General features: G+C 36.0%; 1 long non-coding RNA gene across 1 annotated transcript; it reads left to right on the top strand.

Moving 5' to 3' along the window:
- Positions 1-354: 354 nt before the first annotated feature.
- LOC117284180 lies at positions 355-1,148 on the top strand. Its single transcript, XR_004515281.1, has 3 exons — positions 355-508; positions 652-756; positions 1,041-1,148. It is a non-coding gene; the product is annotated as an uncharacterized LOC117284180 (long non-coding RNA).
- The last annotated feature ends 5,333 nt before the right edge of the window (positions 1,149-6,481 follow it).

Below are 6,481 nucleotides of genomic sequence, written 5' to 3'. Positions count from 1 at the left end.
GCTTTCATTGTAGAACCTGTCAGATTTCTTCTTTAACTTTCTCTCTGACCCATTGGTTTTTCAGAAGTGCTTTGTTCAATATCCATGTGTTTTTAAAATTCTTGTGGTTTATTTGGCTATGGAACTCCAATTTCATTGCACTATGACCTGATAATATATGGGGGATAACTTCAATTCCTCTGCATTTACTGAACACATTCTATGAACAAGTCTATTTTGGAGAATGACCCATGTACAGCTGAAAAGAATGTATGTTCCGTAAACATCTGCTAAATTAATTTGTACAGGAGTTTTGCTAAGTTCTGGCATTTCATTGTTGCTGGTGTTGTTTTTCAGATTTGCAGGTGGAAATTTATTTGGAAAACCAACAATTGTAATATAAACAGAAAATCTCCTCTCCTTTGTAATAAAGGATCAGAATAATATAAAGAAACTTCAACAAAATAGGACATCTCTAATTTGCAAATATTCATAAGAATGTGGGAAGCATAGTAGAGAAAAATCAAGGGTAAGCATTATCATTTACCCAAAGCTTAATTCTTAACAACACTTATACATTTTTACACATAACACATGTAATGTAGAACTTAAGAAGCATCAATATTTATATTTTCAGAAATAATGAACAATACATTCATCCTCATATTTCAGAGCTTGAAGTTATAACTGTTGGAATTTGTAGATGGAAGTGGTAAAATGTTTAGAAGGGAAAGTTGGCTGGTCCTGGCCATAACCTTGCTGAAGAATGGTTTTTGGGTAAGTACACACAAGCTGGAGACAGGTGCGAGGATGCCAACTGAGATGTTATGAGCAGGAACTGCTAAAGCATTTTATTATTTTTTTAAATTTATTTTTTTGTTTGTTTGTCTAGTTAACTTATTTGTGACAGTGAGGTATTGCAGTCTCCCATTGATATTTTATTAGTGTTTATTTTATTTTTCATGTCTTAGTATTTGGTTTATATACTTGGGTGCACTAGCATTTGTTGCATATATATTTATGATTGTCATCTCTTCCTCTTGGATTGCTACCTTTAAAAGCCATTTGGTGGGACCAGGCAGCTGTGCTTCCCTCTGCCTGCATGCCACCAGCCCGAGCAAGGAAGGCAAGATTTGGAAGGCTGCTCTGAGATCTGCGCTCCCTTCAGCCCGCTTGAGCCCATTCAGTGGGACCAGGTAGCTGCACCCTCCCCTGCCTTCTCTGCCAACAGCACCAGCAAGGAAGGTAGCCACACGGGTGCCCCTGAAGCCCCCCCCACTCTCAGACCTCCTGATTGGGCCAGTCCTTGGACCCACTCTGCAGAGGCATAGGTGGTCATAAAGGGTCTTTTTCTGAGCTCCCAACTTTGAACATCTTTAAAGAAAGAGCAGGGGAAACCTGTTATAGAACTGTGTGAAGTTCAACCCTGCAGGTCTGGAAACTCAATCTGGGCCTTGCAGCCTGAGGTCAGTCTGCCATTGACTAGCTGAGATCAGGGGACTTCGTTCTGCACATGGCTATGCATGTGGTACATTATGACAGCAGAGATATAGTCTGAAAGAGGCCCTTCAAATTCATTTTTTCTTTCTTTTTCTCATTCCACTCTGCAAATTCTATTTTCTGTCCTTTCTCCAACTCAATCTCTTGCTCCACCATATTATCCTTTATCTCCCTTTCTGTTCCTGCTCCTGTCCTAACTCAGACTTCTTATTCTATCATTTTTTCTTTTTTCTTTATGATCTTTTTTTCTGTCATTTTACCTCACTCATGGGCCAATAGTTTCAAGGGAAAGTGAGACCCTATTACTGTTAAGGGAATATATTCTTGTCCTTATTCTTGCACTCTGTCTATCCCTTTTCAATTTAATAGTTTCATAAAGATTGTGTGGTCATTCTATGTCCTCTAGCTTCACTTGAAACCTTCTCCAATTCTTTCACTTGTCTACTTCTCTCATCCTAACTGTCTAAGCCCCCATCCTAAATGATAAAGATGCTATATTGAAAGGCATATTCACTGCAAACATATTTTGGGCCGCTTCTTGATTTTAATTTAATTCACATGGTTTAAAGATGATAGATTGGTGACTACCACAAGTGGTCAATTTTCAAGTTATACTTGATCCTATTGTGCTGCTGATTGTATCAAATGGGATAAAGGATTCTGATTGATTTAATGAGTTGTTTTCTCTGATATTATGAAAATGAGAATGTCTATGAGTCATTACAGACTCAAAAACTAAAGTGCAACTATATCAGGATGATTTAAGTAATAACCCAGAAATTAAACCAAGCACAACCTAACAACAAAAATAAAAATGAGAAAACACTTAAGCAAGACACAAAGACAGACTTCCAGTTCACCAATGGCAAACAGTAGGGCAAATGAGGATGAAAAGTCTGATGGTGAACCAGCAGGACACCCTGAACCCATAGCACAGGAAGTAACAAAACATATCAATCAGGCTCTAGAAAAATTCAAAACAGAAACAATTTCTCAGATAACCATAGAGATGGTGAGCAAAATGAAAGTCATGATTAGAGATTCTAGAACAGAAACTGAGAAAAAAAATAGATGAGCTCAGGACGATGATGGAAGCCATGAAGGCCCAGCATAAGAAAGAAATGGAAACAATGAATGCCCAAAAGAGGAAAGAAATGGAATCCATAAAACAGATTCAAACAGATATCCAGGAGATTAAAAAGTGTTGAAAGTATATGCAACAGAATAAAAGAATGCAAAGATATAGAAGATAAGATTGCAGTCAGTAACCATGAAAAGAGATGTCTCTTAAAAACAGTAAGGGATTATAAGAAATTGATCCAACAAGTCCTAGATGATACAAAGAAAAATAACATAAGACTGATAGGAATCCATGAAGTAGCAGGAGAAAATACAAATGACTTTAAAAAGCTGTCTACAGAATTAATGACAGAAAATTTCCCAAACAGAAGGGAAGAATTAGACATCCAGATAAGTGAGGCATATAGGACTCCAACTGGCCACAATTTAAAAAATCTAAACCTAAACATATAATAATCAAGATCCCAGACACGCAACAGAAGAACAAAATACTATAAGGAGTTAGAGAAAAGAAATAAATCACATGCAAAGGAAACCCCATCAGAATCACAACACACTTTTCAAATCAAAAGCTCAGGTCAAGGAGAGCCTGGAGTGAGGTATTTCAAGTCCTAAAAGAAAACAAACTCCAACCTAGACTAATGTATCCTGCAAAACTCTCTTTCAAAATGAATGGGGAAATAAGATACTTTCATGACAAAGAACACCTGAGAAACTTCATGAACACCAAACCAGCATTGCAATGAATTCTAAATGATATCCTAGAAAAAGACAATGAAAATCACAATATCATGAGACCTAACAGACCAAGTCAAATAGACAAGGCAAGAAACTAAAAGGAGAGGGGGGAAAAGTAAAAAGAGTCAACAAAAGGTCAATAACATGACAATAACAAGTCAGTACATATCAGTTATAAGCCATCAGTGTCAATGGCCTCAATTCACCAATCAAGAGAAATAGACTGGCAGAATGGATTAAGAAGCAAAATCCAATAATATGTTGTATACAAGAAACACACCTAGTGCAAAAGGAAGCCCATAGCCTGAAAGTGAAAGGATGGAAAACAATTCTCCATGCAACAGGAGTGCAGAAAAAAGCAGGGGTAGCAATCTTATTTGCATACAAAGCAAATTTCAAACCAAAACTGATTAAGAGAGACAAAGAAGGCCACTATATCCTTGTAAAGGGAACAAATCAAGAGGAAGAGATGACAATCATAACTATATATGCACCAAGTATTAATGCCCCCAACTACATAAAACAAATATTAAGTAACGTGAAAAACCAAACAAGCACTAATACAATTGTAGTAGGGGATCTAAATACCTCACTTTCACAAATAGATCATCTAGGCAAAAAATTAACAATGAAATACTAGAACTGAACCAAGCTTTTCAATGCATGGACTTAGTAGACGTCTATAGAGTGTTCCACCCCACAAAATCAGAATATACATTCTTTTCAGCTGCACATGGGTCATTCTCCAAGATAGACTACATACTAGCTCACAGAACAGGTTTGAATAAATGCAAAAGAATCAAAGTTATTCCCTGTGTATTATCAGATCATAGTGCAATCAACCTGTAGATCAATAGCTCAAGAAACTGTAGGAACTTCACAAACACATGGAAATTGAACAACACTCTCCTGAACAATAGATGGGTAACAGAGGAAATTAAAGAAGAAATACGACAGTTTTTACAAATAAGCGAAAATGCAAATACAACATATAGGAATCTATGGGGCACAGTGAAAGCAGTTCTATGTGGAAAATTCATAGCACTGAATGCCCACATTAGGAAAACAGAGCAAACTCAAATAAACAACCTAATGATGAATCTTAGACTCCTGGAAAAACAAGAGCAAGAAAAACCTGAAGCTTTAACAAGAGAGGAAATTATAGAGATTAGAGCAGGAATCAATGCAATAGAAACTAAGAAAATGATACAAAAAAATCAATGAATCAAAGAGCTGGTTTTTTGAAAGAATAAATAAAATCAATAAACCCTTAGCTAACCTTAACAAAAAAAGGAAAGAAATGGCTCAGATCCATGCAATTAGGAATGAAAAGGTGAAGTCGCAACAGATCCAACAGAAATCCAGAGGATAGTCAATACCTACTTTGAGAATCTGTACTCTAACAAAATGGAAAACAACAAATGGACAGATTTCTAGATACTTATGAATTACCAAAGTTGAACAAAGAAGATAAAAATATTTTAAACACCCCAATTACAATCATTGAAATAGAAAATGTAATTAAATATTTACCAACAAAGAAAAGCTGACGCCCTGATGGATTCACTGCTGAATTTTACAAGACATATAGAGAAGAACTACTGTCATTACTCTTCAAACTTTTCAGTGAAATTTAAAGGGAAGCAATACTTCCAAATTCATTCCTGGAAGCAAGTATCACTTTGATTCCCAAACCAGGGGAAGATGCAACTAAAAAAGAGTACTATAGGCCAATCTCCTTAATGAATATAGATGCAAAAATCCTTAATAAGATACTAGCAAACAGAATATAGAGGATCATCAAGAAGATCATACATACTGACCAAGTTGGATTTATTCCAGGGATACAAGGTGGTTCAACATATGAAAGTCAATAAATGTAATACACTATATTAATAGAGTCAAGCACAAAAACCATAGGATCCTCTTGATAGATGCAGAAAACAAATTTGACAAAATTCAATACCCATTGATGATATAAAAAAACCCTGCAAAAAATTGGAATAGATGGTCTATAGCTCAACTTAATAAAGGCTATCTATGAAAAACCAACAGCCAACATCATATTAAATGGCCAAACACTGAAAATCTTCATGTTAAAATCAGGAACAAGACAAGCATGCCCACTATCACCACTCCTCTTTGATATAGTCCTGGAAACATTAGTCCTAGCAATTAGACAAGAGAAAGAAATTAAAGCAACAAAGATAGGAAAGGAAGAAGTGAAACTGTCATTATTTTCTGATGATATAGGTCTACATTGAAGACACAAAAAACTCTATGAAAAGACTTCTAGTCTTAATTGACACTTTTAGCAGAGTAGCAGGATAAAAGGTCAGCACCCAAAAATCAATAGCCTTCTTGTACACAAATAGACTCAGGGAGAGAGAAATTAGGGAAACAATTCCTTTCACTATAGCATTCAAAAAAATGAAGTATCTAGGAATCAGTCTAGCAAATGAAGCAAAAAACTTCTACACTGAAAACTCGAGCACTCTGAAAAAAAGAGATTGAAGAGGATGCAAGAAAATGGAGTAATATCCCCTTCTCCTGGGTAGGAAGAATCAACATAGTGAAAATGACCATACTACCAAAACTGCTATACAGATTCAATGCAATGCCAATTGAAATTCCAACACTATATTTCACAGAACTAGAAAAAAGAATCCAAAAATTCATTTGGAACAATAAGAGACTTAGAATAGGAAAAGCCATCCTAGGCAACAGACACATGGCAGCAGGTATAACAATTCCCAATTTGAAACTATACCACAAAGCCACTGTGATAAAAACAGCATGGTACTGGCAAAGAAACAGATCTGAGGATCAGTGGAACAGATTGGAAGACATAAAAGCAACTCCAGATATACTCAGCTACCTCAGCTTTGACAAAGGAGCTGACCATCCCCATTGGAGGGAGGATGGCCTCTTTAATAAATGGTGTTGGAAAAACTGGATTTCAACCTGTCCCAGATTAAAACTGGACCCTTATCTTTCACCATGCACTAAATTAAAATCCAAGTGGGTTAAAGATCTAAATATTAAAACAGAAACACTAAACTTGCTGGAAGATAAATTACGAAGAACTCTGGAAGACTTTGGCATAGGAAAAGACTTTATGAACAAATCCTCAGTAGCATGGAAACTAGCAGAAAGAATCAACTGGGATCTCATCTTATTAAAA

Source organism: Fukomys damarensis, unplaced genomic scaffold (assembly GCF_012274545.1).
Source record: "Fukomys damarensis isolate Sample0158 unplaced genomic scaffold, DMR_v1.0_HiC HiC_scaffold_35, whole genome shotgun sequence".
NCBI lineage: Eukaryota > Metazoa > Chordata > Mammalia > Rodentia > Bathyergidae > Fukomys > Fukomys damarensis.
Note: the sequence above shows the minus strand (reverse complement) of the source record. Positions and strands in the feature narration are given on the sequence as shown.